Here is a 19,303-nt window from a genome sequence, read left to right as displayed (position 1 = left end):
TTCTTTGCTGCTTTTACAGAGGAACATAGTGGGTCAGGTTTATCCTGGGGTAAGCGGGTGCAGATCTCCTCCTCCCCCAGCTCTGCATGGGGCCTTGTGTGTTCAAACAGATCCGCTGCAGGGGGGTGTGGTGGGTAGCGGGTGCAGGGAAGGGCTGGTGAGGGCAGGGTGGGGCGGGTGATCGGGGCGAAGGGATGGGCATTCCCCAGATGGAGCGGGGGCTAAGAGCAACCAGGGCTCTGGGGTAGGGGGGAGAGGGCTGGTGAGTGTGTGGCCGGTGCCACTGCTCTGACACACACGTGTGTGTAGCTGGCAGGGGCACAAGCTGCATGCATACGAGACAGGTGGTGGGCCAGATACTTGGAGGGGTGACCCGGCGTTCCTGGCACGTGGCCCTGTCTGAGATGGTGACAGGAAAATGCTGAAAGAGGAGAATAAATCCACCCACTCCAGCCTAGCACATGAACAGCCTTTGGGTCCAGCAGGGCCAGCAGAGGCTGCTGTGGGTGCCAGGGGCTGGCAGAGCGAGTATGACTCCCTGCTCCTGGAAGACCACCAGGGCCAGCCCCCCTGGCCGCTCGGCTGCCTGAGAACAGCACCACGGGGGGGGATCAAGGGAGGGGAGCCCTTTGATCCACATCAGTCTGCAGGAGCCAAGAGCAGGTGGGGCTGGCTCTGGGAGTGGGGTTCCGTGAGCCCCAGTCATTGGTAGCGAGCAGAGATGTGGGGGGTGCAGGTGGGACACCGTGGGGCTTCCAGAGCATGCTAGGCTGGGATCATGTCAGTTCTCCAGAGCACGGCAGGCTGGGGTGTGATCGGTCCTTCTCTGGATGGCCACTAAGTGAAGCAAGCCCCATGCTGGGTGACTCACTAAGGGTCACACCAGTCCCGAATCAGCAGGGGGCGCTCTGCTGCAGGGAGGTGCCCTCTTTTCTCTGCACCATATCCCATATCCCTGTGTATAAAGATTTGGGGCATTTTGGGGGCAAGAGTTGGGAGGAAGCCGGAGCATCCTGGCCAGATGCCAACTGGCTAATTAAATTCCACCTAAATAAAATCCTGGTGGTTTAAACTGGGGCTGGTCCCTGGCAGAAAGAGATTGAAGTGATGCTGTCCACTGCCAGGCAGCTGCCTCTCCCTCTCCAGAGGTGGCTGCATGGCTATGATGAGGGAACTGACTTTATCCCAATGTGACAATGAACATGTCTCTGCATTTCTCTAGCCCCGAAGGATCTCAAAACGTGTCAAAACCACCGAGACATAAGACTTGCAGAACTCCTGACAGGTGGGTCAGTAGCGCTATCCCCATGCATACAGGTGGGGAAACTGAGGCACAGCGAGGGGGAAGGGGCTTGCTCAAGTGAGTCAGTGGCAGAGACAAGAATAGAGCCTGGGGCCCAGACTCCCCGTCCTGCACGGAGCTAGATGTATGATGGGCTTGTGCAGATGTGTTCACCCTGTGACCCAGTTGGAGGACCTGCAGGGTCTGTCCGTGTCCAGCAGCCTCAGTGCAGAATCTCCCTGTGGTGGCATCCCAGCCCTCCTGTGCCGTGCAGGTGCCCCTGGCTAACGGTCCAGGGGGTGAGCTGGGTGCTGGAGCCGGGAGTTTGAATCTGCCTGGACACCAGTTAGCCGGCATAGGGTACGGCAGAGCACACGGTGTGGACTAGCTGGTTCCTGACCAGGGTTTGAGGTATGTTAGTTGGTGCCCAGTTGCTGGGGGGGCAGCTTGGGTCAGTGGGATCACTGGAGCATCAGCCAGGCCTAGGCCTGTGGGGCTGGGGATGTCCACATACTGATGGGGTCTCTTCTCTTTTACCTCTCCAGGGGCCTGGCCCCCAGCCACTTCCCTGCCCCGGCTCCGTGCGTCAGGACAGAGCTCCTGGGCACTGGGGCAGTGAGCTATGCCTATGCCCACCTGTGGCGCTCTCCTCCTGGCCATCAGCATGTCCTTCCACCTCACCACAGGTAGGCTGGGCTTCGGAGCAGGCTGAGATGCCAGGAGAGGGAGCCCCCTGCCTCCCACCCTGTCCATGATAAGCCACGCTGTAGTGCCGATCTGCTGCCAAGGAATCCACAGCTTTCTACAGTGCCCGCCTCCTTGCTCGCCTGGATGTGGGCAGCTCGCTTGTACCCGGCACATGCCACCTCCCCAACACCCCTCGTCTTCTCTCGGGTGCCTGCCAGCTACCGGGTGTTCGTGGCGAGAAGTCCCTGTCCCCTAGGGAGGGAGGGGCACTGGCCCCCAGAAAGGGGACTCGGGCAGAGTGTGGTACCATTTAGCCAGAGACAGTTGGCACACCAGCACGGGGCCAGGTCCTTGCCAGAGAAGGCGATGAGCTTCCTGCTGCCTTCCAGTGAATCTGGCCCGCGCCAGGTTCTGTCGGCTGAGCCGGGCTGCTGGCTGCTGGCTGGCGTGACATGGACTGGCACCATATCAACGTTCTGGGGACTCTGGGATGGGCTGAGGGCCGATTGCTCTTTGCTGGGGACACCGGCAGCGCCACACCACAGATATCAGGTGGGCTGCAGACCCCACCCTGGGGCCTGACCCGTCTGCCCTCGCCCAGGCCCTGCGTGGCTGGAATTTGCCATCAGAACCAGCCAGTCCCTGCAGAGGGCAATTCGGGCCAGCGAGGCCTGTGGCACTAGGAGTCCGAGCCACTTCCCCTGCAGGCTGCCCCTTCCTCCGTGGACTCTCACGCCCTTCCCTGCATTAAAGCCTGCCCCACCGCCAGGCAGGGAGCTGCGGCCCCTTCCCCACGGCCAGGAGCTGGACCAGAATCCCCCTCCTGCCCCTCTGCCTGGCTGGGCCGAGTGCCCCAGGCTCTGACCCACTCTCCTGCACACCCAGCTGTGGCTGACCAGTGCAGCGGAGGCAGCAACATCTTCACAGAGCTGCAGGAGAACAGCCCCCACGGCACCTTTGTGGCCAACCTGACGGTCTTTGGGGAGCCCGACAGCAGCAGCCTCCGGCTGGGACTAACTGGCGCCGACGCTGGGTGGTTCTACCTGGAGGGGAAAACCGTGCGGCTGAGCGTCTCGCCAGGGGCGTCGCTGGACAGAGAGGTAGGGACTGCTGCTGCTGCTGCTGCTGCTTCCATAGCTGCTTCCTCCAGGAGAGACCCTCAAACCCCTGCAGGAGCCTCCCATGGCATCTGCCCTTCCAGGGAGGGCTATCCCGGGGGAGGGCACTGCCAGTCCCGCGGGACTCAGTGTGGCCACGTGCCCTTTCGGCTTCCCTAGTGGAGCCGCTGGTACCTCCAACCCATGGGGGTGCCAGTTCCAAGAGAGGCACCATGTTGGCCTGCGAGCTGTTGAACCCCAGCAATTGCCCGAGCCCAGGTGCCACACGGCCCCTTACCCCGGCTCAGGATGGCTCTCCGCCAGCGCTCCCCCTCCTTGTGTGATGGTGCAACCGCCCCCAGGCTGCCCTGTGGGGTGACAGGAGCTGGGCTGAGCTGGCACGTGCCAGCACCAATCCTCCCCCAAGACCAAAGTGGTCACCCCTCCTAGCTTGGGGAGCCCCAGCCTCAGTGCTCCTGCCACCATGGCCCTGGCAAGATGCCCTCAGGCTGATCCTCCCCTGAGGCAGGTGTCACGGAGTCCCCGGGCGATGCTCTGGAACTGCTCCCCACAAAGCCAAGCAGGAATCTGGGGAGCCTCCTCTCCCTTGGAGCAGACTGTTTTCAGGGCAAGAAGCTCACATGGCTTCACCTCCTGGGTCTCTCCTTGGAGCATTCAGCATCCTCTACCCCTCCGTGCGCTTCCCACAGCGAGCCCGCCCCAGCGGGATCCTGGGGCAGCCACAGGGTCCTGCACCCCCACTTTGCAGTCAGATGTGACTCTTAGCCAGCCAGTAACACAGAGGTTTATTCGATGACAGGAACACGGTTTAAAACAGAGCTTGTAGGTACAGAGAACGGGACCTCTCAGCCGGGTCCATTCTGGGGGACAGTGAACCAGACGACCCTGTCTGCCCTCACTTCCTGTCCCCAGCCAGCTCCCAACTGCAACCCCCTCCAGCCCCTCCTCTCTGGCCTTTGTCTCTCCTGGGCCAGGAGGTCACCTGATCTTTGTTCACCTTTAGCCATCCCCTTGCAGGGGGAAGGGCCCCGGCCATTTGTTGCCAGGAGACAGAGTGTCGGCCATTTATGCAAGCTGGAGACTTAAGAAAGGCATAGGGGAAACTGAGGCACCCTCACAGTATTCAGAGGAAACACTGAGAACAGTCCCACTTCGTCACAGCAGGTCCCTGTTTGGCCTGGGCCTGCCAAGCAGGTGGCTGCCCGGGCGGTGCCCAGGTCAGAAGCTTTTCCCAAAGGGCTCCAGAGGAGCACAGAGACATCTAACTGCTGGGCGAGCCCCCTAAGCACCGGCCTCACCATGGGGACTCCGGGTTCATGTCCCAGCCCAGCAACATACTGGGGAGGGTGTTCCTGCAGCTCACCCGGGCATGGGAACGTAACCTCTCAGCCTCAGGAATGGGGCAGGGCTGGGGTGGCACCATCCCCACCAAGGTGTCCTGCCGCCTGTGCCCAGGGTGTCCTGCCACCTATGCCCAGGGTGTCCCACCACCTGTGCCCAGGGTGTCCCGCCACCTGTGCCCGGAGTGTCCCACCACCTGTGCCTGGGGTGTCCTGCTGCCTGTGCCCGGGGTGTCCTGCCGCCTGTGCCCGTGGTGTCCTGCTGCCTGTGCCCGGGGTGTCCAGCCGCCTGTGCCCGGGGTGATGATGCCCCTACCAGATTGTCCCTCTGCCTGTGCCTAGATCAGCTGCAGTTCTGAGGGGCTAGGCCCCAGCTGCCCCTCTCTGTCCCTGCACCCCTGCGGGCAGGCAGCTGGCTAGTGCCCTCTGGGCCTGTGCAGAGCTGTGGCCGATGCCAGGGCCTTGTGGGTGCCCCCGGCTCAGCAGGGTGGTGAGCAGCCTCCGGCCGTGGGGTGGCCAGGGGCAGCTGGTGCATTGTTTCTAAGGACTCTGCACCTCCTGTGTCTTGCAGGCGCTGGAGTCCCCCGTCCTGATGGTGGCGCTCACCTGCTCAGAGGACGGTTTCTCTCCGGTATGGACTCCCCGCGACGGGGGCGGGGGGCAGCACAGGGGATAGGGCACTAGCTGGGTCTCAGGAGACCCAGCTTCAAGTTCCTGCTCTACAGCAGACACTCAGCCTGTCTGTGCCTCAGTTCCCATCTGCCCTGCCTGCCAGGGGCGTGTGAGGCTCATGGGTTATGGGAACAGGGTCAGAGCAACAGGCCAGCGGTGCTGCCAGTGGGCTCCTCCAGCCCAGCCTCTCCCAGCAGGGGGCGCTGTGGGGAGAGGAGGGGCACTGGCTGTGGCGGGAGATCCCAGCTACTCCAGTCCCAGCCACTCCCAGCAGGGGGCGCTGTGGGGAGGGGGAGGGGCGCTGGCTGTCGGGGGAGATCCCAGCTACTCCAGTCCCAGCCTCTCCCAGCAGGGGGTGCTGTGAGGAGGGGGAGGGGCGCTGGCTGTGGGGGGAGATCCCAGCTACTCCAGTCCCAGCCACTCCCAGCAGGGGGCGCTGTGGGGAGAGGAGGGGCACTGGCTGTGGCGGGAGATCCCAGCTACTCCAGTCCCAGCCTCTCCCAGCAGGGGGCGCGGTGGGGAGGGGGAGGGGCGCTGGCTGTGGGGGGAGATCCCAGCTACTCCAGTCCCAGCCTCTCCCAGCAGGGGGCGCTGTGGGGAGAGGAGGGGCGCTGGCTGTGGGGGGAGATCCCAGCTACTCCAGTCCCAGCCTCTCCCAGCAGGGGGCGCTGTGGGGAGGGGGAAGGGCGCTGGCTGTCGGGGGAGATCCCAGCTACTCCAGTCCCAGCCTCTCCCAGCAGGGGGTGCTGTGAGGAGGGGGAGGGGCGCTGGCTGTGGGGGGAGATCCCAGTTACTCCAGTCCCAGCCTCTCCCAGCAGGGGGCGCTGTGGGGAGAGGAGGGGCACTGGCTGTCGGGGGAGATCCCAGCTCCTCCAGTCCCAGCCTCTCCCAGCAGGGGGCGCTGTGGAAAGCGGGGCAGGAGCACAGGCTGGGGTTCCCCAATGGCACATACAAGGTTCTGGCTATGGGGCTTTACCCTCTGAGGTGTGTCAGTCTCTCGGCCCCTTGGAAGCCATCTGTCCCCGTGGGGGCCCCAGCACCCACTGCCCGGGCCCTGGGCCCTCTCCCCCCAGGTTGAGTACAGGATCATCGTCCAGGTGCTGAATGAGAACGACAACAAACCCCGGTTCCTGGAGGACTCCGTCCTGACCCAGAACATCAGTGAGGTGCGGGGGGGGGGGGTGCTGCGTGGGGCAGAGCCAGTCCCTGAGCATTGGGGCCAGGGCAGGGGCGTGGGGAGGGATTGAGCCCAGGGGGATGGGCTGGTGCGGGGGGCGCTCACAACAGTGGTGACTGGGTGGCGTGAACTTGCCCGCGGGGGGGTTGGGCAGGTGTGGGGTGCAGCCAGGAGGGCAGGCTGGCCAAGCCCAGCCCCTCCAGCATGGTGCCCCATTGAGCCAGTGCTCTGGGGCCCCCGGCACAGGGGGCAGGCCCCTAACCCAGCGCTGCCCCCTCTGCAGCTGGCGGCGGTGCACTCGGTGGTGTTCACCACCCGGGCGGAGGACAAGGACGGAGACACCCTCATGTATGTGATTGACAGCACCTCGGTAAGTCCCGCCCCCTGGCCCTGCACGGCACCTCCCGGCACGGGGAAGAGGGGTGTCATGGCAGCCAAGCCGGCAATGAGCGGCGTGCACAGAGATGCAGTACCCATTGCTCGGCACTAGGGGGAGCCAGGCAGGGCAGTGGGGCAACTCTGGCTTCGCCGGGGGCAGCAGGGGTCCCCTACAGAGCAATGGCACCTCTATGCACCAAGCAGCCCCTCTTGCCCCCCAAGGTGGGGCAGGCATCCGGCCCTCCTGCCGCGTCCCCAGCTGGGGCTGGATCAGCCAAGTCAGCGCCCCTCCCTGGCCAGCACTGGCCCCCTGGGGGGCTGCACTGGCCTTCCACGGCCCCTAGCCTCTGGGCTGAGCCGGCTCTGTGCACAGCAGGGACTGGCTCCGGGATGCTCCCTTCCTGAAGGTCACCCGGCGGCTCTGCCCCCACCCCGTGGCCAGGCCAGGGGGGCTGGATTGAGCCGGCCTGAGCGGCCCCTGGAGTAGGCGTGGATTATCCAGCGGCGCAAGGACGCCAGGCTGGGGGCGTAGGCGGGCAGGGATCAGGGCTGCATGTGTCATGCGGGGGGAGGATGTGCATGCGGGGGTCAGGGGGAAGTTTGGGGTGGGCAGGGATCCCTGCAAGACCCTGTGTTGCTGTCTGACCTTGTCTGCTGGCCAAGAGATGCCAACCTGACTCAGGGGCTCTGTTCCTCTGGCCGGGCACTCAGCATCATCCCTGCTTTGCCACCCAGGCCGATGGCAAATACTTCCGGATCGACCTGCCCAACAGCGGGAAGATCGTGCTGGCCAAAGCGCTGGATTTCGAGACCAAGCGCCACCTGGAGTTTGTGGTCCACGCCGTGGTAAGGGGGTGCCGTGGGGAAGGGTGGGCGGCTCTAGGTCCCTGAAGCTTCACTCTTGCCCATCCCCCTGGGCAGAGTCCCTGCTCCCACTGCCCATGTGGACTGGCATGGTATCTGGGGGCACCTCATGTGTTCTCCCCTCTCTCAGTTAAGAGCCAGAAGGGGCCAGCCCAGGGTCAGCCTGCCAAGGGGCTATACCCAGGTGACCCTGGCCAAAGACATGGGGCTCGGCCTAGAGGTGCGAAGGCTTAGGCTCAATGTTGGCTTTTCCATAGTCAGTGCTGTGGGACTCACCTGTGGAACTCCTTGCTGCAGTGAATTGTTGGGTTGTACCGAGGGCTGAGTAAGCCCATGTCCAAAGCATTCTAGATGTGCCTGTGAAACCAGGGCAATTAGCTAGTAAACGTGCCCCTTTCGGTGGGATTGCTGCTGTATTACCACGAGCGGATCAGTAGCAGCACCCCATCTCCCTGGTCTGCCCCATTCCTTGTGAGCTCCTCCGTCCCATCAAAGGTAACGGTGCCAGTCTCTTTGCGCTCTCCTCCTACGACCCCTGTCAGTGCAGCTCTCCAGGGATGGGGTCTCTGCATATCGCTCTGGGGTGCCAGCCGGAGGGGGTGGAGAGCAAGGAGGCTGGGTCGAAGGGAAGGAAAATGAAGGACGCGTCTCTGGAAATCTTGCTGCCACTGAGATCTGGGCTGTGGCCGCGTGGCCATGAGCTGCCACACTCGGGACCTTTCCGAGTCTGGGCCAAGCCCCGCGGAATTGGCTGTAGGGGACGCTCCTGCCTGGCCTGCTGGGCAGGGGACAGATAAGCCGGGGCTCTGCCATTGCACACGCCTTGAGCGGCCCCTGGCGGCGCTGTCAGCCAAGCAGTGAAAGAAAACGTAAAACCTGTTTGACTGGGGTGATGTGAGAGAGAGAGAGACTGGCCACCCCAGGGTGTGTGTGAGAGAGAGAGACCGGGCCGGGGGTGTGTGTGTGAGAGAGAGAGACTGGCCACCCCCAGGGTGTGTGTGAGAGAGAGACCGGGCCGGGGGTGTGTGTGAGAGACCCCCCCCAGGGTGTGTGTGAGAGAGAGACCGGGCCGGGGGTGTGTGTGAGAGACCCCCCCCAGGGTGTGTGTGAGAGAGAGACCGGGCCGGGGGTGTGTGAGAGAGAGACCGGGCCGGGGGTGTGTGTGAGAGAGACAACCCCAGGGTGTGTGTGAGAGAGAGACCGGGCCAGGGGTGTGTGTGTGAGAGACCCCCCCCAGGGTGTGTGTGTGTGAGAGAGACCCCCCCCAGGGTGTGTGTGAGAGAGAGACCGGGCCAGGGGTGTGTGTGAGAGAGAGAGAGACTGGCCACCCCCAGGGTGTGTGTGAGAGAAAGTGAGACCAGCCACCCCCAGGGTGTGTGTGAGAGAGACTGGCCACCCCCAGGGTGTGTGTGAGAGAGAGACCGGGCCGGGGGTGTGTGTGAGAGAGAGACTCCTCTCCCCAGGGTGTGTCTGCACAGTGCTGTCTCGGGGCCCGCTCCCTCGCCCTGGATTTCACCACGCCGACACTCTTACTCGCGGTCTCTCTGGCCTACAACCCTATTGCCTTCGCTTTCGCCCGCTTTCTCTGTCCTGTAGGTTCTTCTGATCCCCATTTCCTTTCTCTCTTCCTTTCCTCGGGGCTCTCCTCCGGGTCTGCCCCATTTCTTCCTTCTCCAGTCCTTCACTCTCCAGCCATTTGGTTCCCCAGCATTGGAAAAGGCGCCAAACTCTGGCAATTAACACAGATCGGGGCGATGTCCTGGCCACCCCAACCCCTTCCACCCAAACGGGCCCCACATTTCTAGAGGCACTTGAGCCACTGGACGGATTTCCCCTTCTCCGGATAGGGGTTAGCTTCACTTCCTGCCCTGGGCACTGTCCATCAGGGTTTCACCCAGTCTCTGCTAAGTGATGAGCGCCCTGCGGCAGGGGCCAGTAGCCTCCTTTGTCTCCACCTGGCTCTCATGGGGACTAGTGGCTTTTGTTTGAACTGCTTCCCAAAGGTTTCCCCCATGCACTGAATTCGGTAAGAGTCCAGTCCATCCGGGGCAGCACCCTCAGGTGACCTGCACCCCCACACTGATCGCAAACTATAGGACGGCCCACGGGCGGGGTCTCCTTCCCTCCCCTCTCTCCTGCCGTCTTATAACCGGCACTTCCCTGCCTTTCCTCCCTGGGCCGTGTCCTGGAAACGGCCATGTCGTTATACCAGGGTCACTGGCCTCCAGGAACTCCTGCGGGAGTTTAATGGCTGCTTCCAGGTAAGCGCCTCCGCACCCGGGTCCTAGTGACGTCGGGGAGACCCTGCAACAGCTGATCTGTGATAGCCCCAACTCCTGGGTCCTCTGGCCTCAGCCACTCAGTGGCCTAATCCGGTAATTTTTGTGCCTGGGTCCTTGGTCGCGTCCCCTCCGACCACCTTGCTGCTGGAAACGCCTGCCTGGATCGTTCTGCTGCCAGACCCAGCCTGCCCAAACCAGCTGCTGTTAGAGTCTCCTCATCCGTGACCGCGGCTTGTTCGTCGATCAGTGCCAGAAGAGCGGCTTGAGTTCTCCAGAGAGGCAGGGAGCCGTGCAGAGGGCCCAGCCCGCTCCCGAAGTCGTTGTCACGGAGTATGGGGGAGTCAGGCCCTCCACCCCTCTTGCTGGGACTCACAGTGACTCTCAGCCAGCTGCCCTCTCAAACGTTCACCCCAAAGCTCTGGGGTCATCCGCTTGGCCCATTGTCACAGCCCCATGCTCACCGCCTGGTCATCGTTCCCAGGTGAGGGACCTACCGGCTTCTCCGAACGCTGTTGCAGCACCTGGAAGATCTGGTTGCAGGCTCCCATGTGGTCCTGCTGGCCTGGCGGAAGAGGACTGTCTCTCCACACGTTGAAACTCCTGGAGGTCTTTCTGTAACTCCCTTTGCTGCTCCACTACCCTCTACGCTGCCCAGGTCACTGTACCTCCTGGTTGGCTCCCCGCTCTGGGCCTTCCCCTTTGCTGGAAATCCCAGCCAAGCCCCCAAGGTCCCGGCGCACTCCCCACCCTGGGTATCTCTGTGCAAGCAGCCCTCATGCGCTCTTACGGAAGTTCACCGCCCTGTGGACTCTGCAATGTCTTATGCAGCTGTGAGTCCTAGCACATCTGGCTTTTCCCAAGCTTCAGGAGAGGTTGCAGGGAGAGGGGTCTCTGCTCTCAGAGATCCTGGGCTTCTTTATTGGTCTTCCTTCCAGCTCCCCTTTCCTGTCTGCCATGTAACCATCTCCTCATGAGCTGTCTAACCACCCAGTCCTAATCAATTATCTCCCAGTTTGGCCAGTGCTTCTGAAGTGCAGAGCAGTGAGCCAACCCTCGGCTACAGGCACTCCCTGCGACACAGCTGGCCTGCTATAAAAGCTACCTAGTGCTGCTTGAAAGGGGACACCAAGATCAGTGTGTGGGAGGGTGTGAGACAGAGAGATCATGGTGTTTGCGTGTGAGTGAGAGAGAGAGGTTGGTACGGGTGAGTGTGATAGACTCACAGATCAGTGAGACACACACACAGATCAGTGTGTTTGTGTGTGAGAGAGGCATAGAGAAATCAGTGTGAAGTGTGTGTGAGAGACACAGAGATCAGTGTGTGATGTGTGTGGGTGTGAGAAAGAGACAAGTGTGTGAGTGCGATAAAGAGATTAGTGTGTGACAGAGATCTGTGGGGTGTGTGACAGAGATCAGCATGTGACAGATCTGGGGTGGGTGTGACTGATAGTGTGTGACAGAGATCAATGTGTGACAGATCTGGGGTGTGTGACAGAGATCAGCATGTGACAGACATCTGGGGTGTGTGACAGAGATCAGCATGTGACATCTGTGGGATATGTAACAAAAATCAGCATGTGATGGAGATCAGTGTGCGAGCGTGAGACACACAGATCAGTGGGTGTGTGGTTTCCGTTTCCCGTTGTTGACAGTTTCCCCACTCGCCCTGCCTGGCTCTGTCCCTGCCCGACTCAAGCTCTCTGTTTCTCCTGCCTCTTTAGCAGCTCCTGGGCCTCGCTAAGCCGGTCTTCCCCTGGCTAATTGGGGGTGACGTGATCTTGTCAGCTCCCCCTTCAACATGAATGTCCTAAATCCTTGTTTTTAATTTTCCTAATAGGGCTAACACTAAGCAGCACCTTGCTGCTGGCCTGCCCCCTTCCAGCACTGCCCCTGCTCTGCGCCACCAGCCCCTTCCATTGACGATTGGTTGGGGGGCAGGCTGGGGATTTAGGGACTTGCGGCTCCCTTTTCTGGTCGCTGCCCTGTGTGTGCCCCTGGCCCTGGGGCTGTGCCTACCTCCAGAGCATCCCCCACTTCACACCCTGCTCCCGACTGGGGATTTCTAGCTGCTCTCCAGGTGGCAGGAAACACAGCTGTGCCTGCTTAGGCTACTGGGGCTCACATCCCATCCCTTGATTAGTTTCATCAGCAGGCTTCGCTTCCAGCCATGCAGCCCCCATTGACTTTGGGGCAAGCAGCAAAAGGAAACCCCCCTGGGGCTGGGGATTTCTTTTGCTCCTTCATGATGGAGGTTGCATGGGCCCCCCCTCACTTGCATTTCACCCTCGCTACACCAGGAGCAGGAAGTCGTGTCTGCCCGGTCTTGGAGGGAGGGGATCGGCTCTTTAACAAAGAGAGGTTTTCGCCTGACTGTTTGTTGGGCATTTGAGTTAAACCAGTGCTCAAGAGAACAACATCATTAAATAGGATGCATGAAAAAAGGCCTTTCCCTCCATTTGTCAGGTGTCTCTTCTGTCAGAAACCTGCCAGATCCCCAGTCACCCACAGAGTCTCCCAGGGGCTGGATGCTGCAGTGTAAAAAACCAAGCAGCATGCCCCGAGCAGAAAGAAACAAAACAGAGGGCACGGCCGAGCTGCTCTTTCCTTTGGCAGGGAGGCCTCAGAGTGCACCGGGGAAGAACATGGCTCCCCAGTGCATCAGAAAAGTCAGGCAGCCCGGGTGAAGGGACAGTGGCTTATTCCTAGTATCGAGCCCCCGATGGCCTGGCTAATCCACCAAGCAGCCTCTTAGGGCCATCCCGGAAGGCAATAGGCAGTGCAGAGATCTCAGGGTATTATCCTACCAGTGTCCCCTGCCTGAGCCACACTCGCCCTGTCCTGCCGCTGGATCCACGCAGATGATTTCCCGATGCACCGCATGAGGGGTACGGTGCTGACTGCCCCAGTGTGGACTGGGAGAGGGTTTGGGGGCGTCCTGGGGCCCCTGCTGCCTGAGCCATATGGTCTGAGGGTTTGGACAAGGCTCCTCCATAGCTGAACTCTTTGGGCTCTACAAACACCTGGTCTTTTGTGGGGCACAGTGCCATGCACCCACACGGCTCGGGAATCTCCATGCGATTGCTGCAGGAGAGCAGGCTGGGACAGTTTAATGATGTCCCCAGAGTTGGTGTTGGCCACGCCCATGATTTTATGGTGGGTCTTTGAGTGTTCTGGGCATTTCTTAAAGCCCCAGCTCCTGGAGTCCTGTGCAGCCTGGAGCATCGCAGCTCCCACGGAACAGAAAAAGGGAGTTTCTACTCTGGACAGTTACCAATGGAAGATTAGAACACATGACCCTGGAAGTCTTGGAAGCCAGAGAAATGGGCCCAGAATTGACGATTTCTAAAATCTCCTGATTTTGAATGCTTGCCGTCATGGTAACTCTGTGGCGGGCTGGGATGGAAAGGCAGCTAGGGGCAGGCCAGGATCCCCATATTCATGCAGCATCAGCGACAACCATCCTACCAGCATCCCTGTGACTGTGGAGCCAGGACCAGCGCTAGGGGTTTGAGCACCCTAGGCGCATGGCAATTTCTCCATCCCGCGCACTAGTCCCACGGCTCCGGTGCAGCTGCCGCAATCGTGCCTGTGGGAGGTCCACCGGGGCCACGCGAGGAGCCGACCGTCCGCAGGCACGACTGTGGCAGTTCCACTGGAGCCGTGGACCAGCGGATCCTCCGCAGGCACCACTGTGGCAGGTCCACCGGAGCTGCCTGCCGCCCCCTCCGGCAAAATGCCTCCCACCAATAATCCTGGCACCCTAGGCGATTGCCTAGGCTGCCTAAATGGAAGCGCCGGCCCTGTGTGGAGCTGGCCGTCGCTGGTTCTGTTCTTCCCCTGCAGGAGGCACCCTGCTCCCTGACACCAGTCGCTCTGGTGCTGTATCACAGCACAGCCTCCACTTGTGTCCATGAGATGGGACTAATCATTGCGGCTATTGAGTCTGCAGGTTGTGTATGTGGGCTCGAGGGACAGACGGGCTGACTGGGTAGATGGAGAGACACTGTGGATGGCCAGACAGACAAATATTAAAGCTAGATCCGGCCAAGGGATGGGTAGAGAGAAGCTGTAGAGGGAGATTTGGGGCTAGGATGGGCCAATGGAGCAGGCAATACCCTGGACCGGGCCAGGTTTTGTCCCCCTGGCAGCCAGGTGCCCCATTGATAGCCCGGCAGGTCAGATGGCTCCGGGAGGCAGCCACCGCGTTGATCAGCCGTTGTGGTTTTCTCCCCTCCCAGGAGATGAACACCAAGGAGAGGTACAACTCCTCCGCCAGGATCCATGTCAACGTGCTGGATGGGGATGACCAGTACCCCCGGTTCCTGCCGTGCAACTTCCTGGCGCACGACGGGGTCAGCGTGTGCGTCAGCCCTATCTACACAGCAAACGTCACCGAGCGGGAGGTCACGGTAGGCAGCAGGGAACCAGCCCAGGGCAGTGTGGGGCAGGGGATGGAGCCTCCAGTGCTACTGGGCAGAACCTTTGCTACGGCCCCTGCCACCAGGTTTGCTGAGGCCAGCTGTGCCCCTTGAAAACGGAACTAGGACTTGCCAGTGTCGGAACAAGGTGGATGCTCCAGGCTGTCTCCAGGGAGAGTGGGGCCTGCTGGGAGGACAGCTGCCCATGGCTGGGGCGGGGTGTCTGTTTCACTCCCGGCCTGCGGAACAGCCTCACCTGCCTTTCCGGGTCTCCTCCAGGTGGGCCCTTTGCACTTCATCCCCAGCTCGGTCTATGCGGAAGATGGGGACAGGGAGCTGAAGGCTGCCATTACCTACGCCATCCTCGCAGGTACAGGGACCCGAGGGGACACTGGGACGGACACCTGTGCTGCCAGCAACAGATGCGCCCCTCGTGGGGAGCTGGGGCTTGAACCTGGGACCCATGGCTCCAGGCTGACTGAACACGGCCCTTTTCTGCAAGTAGAGCCTCAGGGTGGGGCGAGCCACCAGAGCACTGTGCCCACACACAGGGACACGAAGACACACACGCACAGACATGCACACGCATGCTCTTTGTGACACAATCTAGACCAAGGAGTAGCTGTGTCACCCCTGCCCTCTAACCTGGGGTGCTCTTTACACTGCTTTGGCCTCCAATCCTGCACTGCTCACAAACAGCCTCCCGCATGCAAGTCACTCCCAGCAATGTCTGTGTGTGAACTGCAGCCAGCCACAGCCCGGCTCTTCCCAGCCTGGGTTATCTTGCAGGGTGACCCAACACCCCCCAAGTCCTCAGATTTCCCCCAGAAATGTACGTCCTGCACGGCCAGCCCTCGCCTGGACAGTCCATCTTTATATAAAGTTCGTCATTGAATTAAGAAAAATGACATGCACGTGTCCTATTCCCCCAAGATCTTCAGTTCAAACACACTAGATGAGATCAAACAAGTTTATTAGCTACAAAGAGAGATTTTCAGGGAGAACATAAAAATAAGGCATGAGGCATAAAAGCCAGAATTGATTCCAAGAAAAATAAAGATAAAATGCAACTGGAGCCTGGCTTAACAAACTCTGTTAAATTCAAAGCAATTCTCCCCGCATGCGTTAGCAGATTACTACCTGATCTCTTCAGTCAGGACCCCTCCCCTCGTCTATGACTGCTCCCGCTGCCCTTCAGATAATGTGGATTCAGCGGGCACAGGGAAAGAGAGGGGTGCTCTTGGGGTGTCTCCCCCTTTTTTATAGTCCCCCCCCCTTTGAGCAGCATCTCCAGCTGGAGCCTGGTGACAGTCTGTCTGGGCAGACAGGACCCCCCAGCTGTTTCTTTGCTAAGACGTAGATTTTCTGCGAAAGGAATGGCCCCTTAGCCTTGTTTACATCTGCTGAGGCGTGAGCTTGCCCTTTGTCTCTGAGGAACTGGTTTGGTCACTCCCCAGATATGGCAGAGATGTTAGTAACACTACACAGTGGAACCTTATAACATCAGTATTGCCATACACATTTTACCGGGACAATAATGATCAGAAGCTTATGAGTTTTCAAATGATACTGCAAAAGATGTACGTTGTGCCAAGCTGTGTGCAAGGGGTGAGTTCAGAGGTACAGTCTGACACACAGTATGTCACAGACAGGCACACACGAATGTGAACAGACATGCACACACACAGGCTCAGGCAGATATGCTGGATGCTGAGTTAGTGTCTGTGTCATGCCAGGATCCCAGAGCACAACAGAAACCTGAGCACCAGCTTCAGCCAGTGGCAGTGAAAATGCCCGAGTCTTGGTAAGCCGGGGAGGCCAAGATGCTGGCTGATCGATGCACTAGAGAGGGATGGATGGGCTAGAGGTTCCCAGGATGCACTGCAGCCCTGCAGCCCACTCTCCACTCCCGCATTAAGCTGCCTGGCTGAGGGTGACACCCAGTGGCACTGGGCAGCATCTGTGTCCTGTGGCTCTGGGTGGCACCCATGTCCTGTGGCTCTAGGTGGCACCCCGTGGCTCTGGGCAGCACCCAGGTCCCATGGTTCTGCATGGCAGCCTGTGGCTCTGGGTGGCACCTGTGGCTCTGGGTGGCACCCATGTCCTGTGGCTCTAGGTGGCACCCCGTGGCTCTGGGCAGCACCCAGGTCCCATGGTTCTGCATGGCAGCCTGTGGCTCTGGGTGGCACCTGTGGCTCTGGGTGGCACCCATGTCCTGTGGCTCTAGGTGGCACCCTGTGGCTCTGGACAGCACCCATGTCCCATAGTTCTGTGTGGCACCTGTGGCTCTACGTGGCAGCCTGTGGCTATGGGTGGCAGCCTGTGGCTCTGGATGGCACCCATGTCCTGTAGCTCTGGGCAGCCCCCGTGGCTCTAGGAAGCCAGGGTGCCTGGCACGCAGTGCCCCTCTCGGGGGAAGGCCACGATCCAGAGCTGCCCCCTTCCTTGACCTCATCTTCTCCCCCCTCAGGGACGGACCACGGCAGGTTCCATATCGACAACGTGACAGGTGCCATCACCATGCTGCTGCCCGTGGAGAGCCGGAGCCACACGCCCACCTTCAGCCTCAGCGTCATGGTAGGTTTGGCTGAGGCTGGGCTCCGGGCTCGGGCACCCACGGGAACCTGGGTGGGACAATCTGGTCCCCAGTCTCAGCCTGGCGCCCCCCCCCCCACCTCTGTGCCCTCTCTAGGCTGCGCAGGTGAACGATGCCAACAAGTACGTGGTGACGGAGGTGCGGGTGAGGGTCCTGGCCGCCAATGTGCACCCGCCTCGCTTCAGCCAGCCCCAGTACCAGGCCTTTGTGCGGGAGGAGCCTGGCCTGGCCGCACTGGTGCTGACATACAGCGGCCAGGTGCTGACACTGCAGGCCACCGACGCCGACTTCCCCGACGTGAGTGACTCCAAGGCAGACGCATCTACCTGCCCCCCCCCCGCCCTGCCCAGGGCCCCTGCCTCTGGCCGCCATCCCCCCCTGCCCACAGCTTGTGTCCTCTGCCCCCCCCCGCCCAGGGCCCGTGCCTCCTGTCCCTCTCCCCTATGGCCCATGCCCCCTGCCCGCCAACCCTGCTCAGGGCCCGTGCCTCCTTCCTCTCCTGCCCAGGGCCCGTGCGCCCTGCCCCCCCGCCAACGGGCCATGCCCCCCGCACCCCTGCCCTGCCCACAGCCCGTGCCCTCTGCATCCCCCCTGCCAAGGGCCTGTGCCCCCTGCCCCCCACAGCCCTAACCAGGGCCCATGCCCCCTGCCCCTCTGCCCAGGGTCCATGCCCTCTGCCCCTCGTCCATGGCCCATGCCCCCTGCCCCCTCCCTACCCTGTGTCTGTGCCCAATGACCCCACCCTTGGCCCTGGGTGGGGAAGGGGCAGGGGGTCCAGGCCCTCTGCCTCCTACCAACCCTGCCCAGGGCCCGTGCCCTCTGCTCCCCCCTCCGCCAGCCAGGTGGTGATGCCCACTCGTGCACATGCTCTAAGGGAGAATACCTGGCCAGGCGTCCCCCTACGGCTGCCTGTGCCTGACCCTTCGACCAGATCCCCGGCTGGTTCCCGTCCGCTCCATGGCGATCAGTGGCGCTGGGCCACATTTCACAGTCAAGGAGCCGACCCAGTCAGGGTCCCTGAGTGTCCTGCAGGCGGCTGCAGCCTGGTGCTGGCTGGCTGGGCACGGGCAGCACTTAGCGAGCAGCCCTTCCGCCGGGCATCATGCAGTGCTGGGAGGGCAGCAGAGCCAGTGCGTCTCCGCCCAGCGTGGGGCTGGGGAACTCCCTGACCCTCTGGGCATCTGGCCTCCTGCTAAACCCGGGGGTCCACAGGGCTGGGGGGCTGTTCAATGGGTGGGGAGGGGGAAGACTTGGTCCCCATGAGAGAAGGAATGGGGAGAGGTGAGACTGGCCCCATGGTTCCCGCCAGGGACGAGAAGCAGGGTCTGTCTCACAGTCCCATCCCCCCTCATGAATTTGTGCCTGCTCGGCCGCCCCACCCCCATGAGATTCCGGCGCTGGGGCCTGCCCTTGCAGAGTTCCCAGGGATGCCCCTCACCCAGCCCTGGGCCCTCCCTCGCTCAGTTGTTGGGGCCGTCTGTCCTCCCTCCCGCCGCGTTCACCCTGCCATCCTGTGTGCTGCTCCAGGGCTTCAACCCAAAGGTCCGGTACAGCCTGACGCACCAGTCCAACCACACCCAGCTCTTCCAGATCACACCGAGCGGGCTCCTCGTGGCCCGGGCCGACCGGCTCCGGGCCCTCCAGCAGTACTTCCTGCAGGTAAGAGCTGCGCCCGCCCTTCCCGGACACCCCAGGAGCCAATGGACCGTCCCAGGCGTCTCTGCTTGGGGAGGGGCCCCGTCCTGCCAGCAGATCCCCCACTACCCCCGCAGCAGCAGGGAGCCCTGGGTGCAGGGCCTGGGGACTTCTCCAGACGCTGACTGGCTCCGGCCAAGGCTGCGTTCGCAGGGCTCCTCGTGGATTCCTTGAGGCCCTGCAGGGCCCACGGGCTCCTTGCTCTGCCTGGGCGATGTGAGGCTGCTGCTGAGGTCCTGAGCTGCTTGTGATATCGCTGTCCTTGCGGCGGCGAATGGGCGTGACGTCACAAGCGGTAACTGCAGGCAGAGATCTCCAGAGCGAAACCAGGTCCTGGGAGCTCTGCCTGAGGACGGGCTGCAGAATGCATCCCAGGGACCGTTCCCACGTGATGCTCCCCAAGCACCGTGCCAGCGCGTGGCTTTGTTACGGGATCAGAGAATGGTGGGTTGGAAGGGATCCCCTGCTCTGAGACAGGATCGAGTCAGCCTAGACCAGCCCTGACAGGTGTTTGTCCAACCTGTTTGTGAAATCCTCAAGTGATGGGGGTTCCACAACCTCCCTTAGAAGCTGATTCCCTACCCTTCCAGTAAGGAACATTTTCCTAATATCGAACCTAAATCTCCCTTGCTGCAGATTAAGCCCATTACTGCTTGTCTTGCCTTTAACGGACGTGGAGAACACCTGATCCCCATCCTCTTTATAATGCTCCGACTCCTGGGGGAATTCTGCATCGAAAAGTTTAAAATTCTGCATCAAAATGTTTAAAATTCTGCGCCAAAAAGTTTAGAATT

Source organism: Gopherus evgoodei, chromosome 1, assembly GCF_007399415.2.
Source record: "Gopherus evgoodei ecotype Sinaloan lineage chromosome 1, rGopEvg1_v1.p, whole genome shotgun sequence".
Classification (NCBI taxonomy): Eukaryota; Metazoa; Chordata; order Testudines; family Testudinidae; genus Gopherus; species Gopherus evgoodei.
The sequence above is the reverse complement of the archived record's forward strand: the minus strand, read 5'-3'. Positions refer to the sequence as shown.